This window comes from Cervus canadensis, chromosome 9 (genome assembly GCF_019320065.1).
Source record: "Cervus canadensis isolate Bull #8, Minnesota chromosome 9, ASM1932006v1, whole genome shotgun sequence".
Classification (NCBI taxonomy): domain Eukaryota; kingdom Metazoa; phylum Chordata; class Mammalia; order Artiodactyla; family Cervidae; genus Cervus; species Cervus canadensis.
In genome coordinates this window covers 59,974,221-59,975,802 of record NC_057394.1, presented here as the reverse complement: position 1 = coordinate 59,975,802, position 1,582 = coordinate 59,974,221, and the positions used below count along the sequence as shown (strand labels likewise).

Sequence of the window (1,582 nt, the reverse complement as noted above, 5' to 3'; positions counted from 1 at the left end):
ATGTGTCAACTTGGGTGGATCACACGGTGCCTGGATATTTGGCTAAACATTTTTCCAAGATAAGTCTATGAGGATGTTTCTAGAGGAGATGAGCACTTGAATTGGTAGACAGTAAAGCATATTGCCCACCCGTATAGATGAGTGTGTGTGCTCAGTTGTGTCTGACTCTTTGCCACCCCATGAATTGTAGCCTGCCAGGCTCCTCTGACAATGTAATTTTCCAGGCAAGAATACTGGAGTGGATTGCCTTTTCCTTCTCTAAGGGATCTTCCCAACCCAGGGATTGAACCTGTGTCTCCTGCATTGGCAAGTAGATTCTTTACCACTGCACCACCAGGGTGAAAAAGTATTAGTCGCTCAGTCATTTCTGTTTGCGACCCCATGGACTGTAGCCCACCAGGCTCCTCTAGCCACAGGATTCTCCAGTTAAGAGTACTGGAGGGGTGCTCGCTTCAGCAGCACATATACTAAAATTGGAACGATACAGAGAAGATTAGCATGGCCCCTGCGCAAGGATGACACGCAAATTCGTGAAGCGTTCCATATTTTTAGAACAACATGTATATTATCTATGGTGAAACAGGTCACCAGCCCAGGTGGGATGCATGAGACAAGTGCTCGGGCCTGGTGCACTGGGAAGACCCAGAGGAATCGGGTGGAGAGGGAGGTGGGAGGGGGGATCGGGATGGGGAATACGTGTAAATCTATTGCTGATTCATGTCAATGTATGACAAAACCCACTGAAAAAATAAAGAAATTAAAAAAAAAGAAAAATGAGATCTCTAGAAAAAAAAAAAAAAGAGTACTGGAGGGGGTTGCCATTCCCTTCTTCAGGGGATCTTCCTTCCCCAGGGATCAAACTCAGGTCTCCTGCTCTGCAGGCAGATTCTTTACCAGCTGAGCCGCCAGGGTGGCCTGCTACCTGGGTAGGTATCATCCAATCCACTGAAGGCCAGAATAGAACCAAAGGGCAGAGGAAGAGAGAATTCACTCTCTCTGACTGAATTTAGACATTGGTCTTCTCCTGCTTTCTGGCTGGGATTTGTGCCAAGAGAGCTTCTCTTTCAAGTCTTTGAACTCTTGCCTTGAACTGCACCACTAGCTTTCCTGGCTCTTTTTAGCTTTATACACAGTGGCTCATGAGACCTCTCAGCCTCTATATTCATTTAATCCATTCCTTGTAATAAATGTCTTCTAATAAAAGACAGTGGGACATCCCTTCCAAGATGAGGTTATGGAGGAAACTGTGATGTGGGCTCCATCTCTCTGTCTTTCTCTCCTTCTCCCTTGGTCTCTCCTTTCATGCTGGGATAGTATGGAATGGGGAGACTCTAAGGCCCTCACTCCAACAATATTTAGGAAACTGAAACCTAATAACAATTTTGATAAAAAGCTCATAAACAGATTCTGCAGTGCAAGTGGAGTTTTGGGATGACTGCCCCTCTGGCCTACAGCTCATTACGACCTCATGAGAAACAGGGAGCCAGGAAAACACACCTAAATCTTTCCGAGGTTTCCCCGCGGCAGAAACTATAGGGTAATAAACATTGCTTATTTTAAAGATGCTGAACTTAAGTGTTAG

The 1,582-nt window shown here is 45.5% G+C and overlaps 1 non-coding gene across 1 annotated transcript; it reads left to right on the top strand.

The window, feature by feature from the left end:
* Positions 1-443: 443 nt before the first annotated feature.
* On the top strand, positions 444-550 carry LOC122447716. The gene has a single exon (XR_006271365.1). It is a non-coding gene; the product is annotated as a U6 spliceosomal RNA (small nuclear RNA).
* The last annotated feature ends 1,032 nt before the right edge of the window (positions 551-1,582 follow it).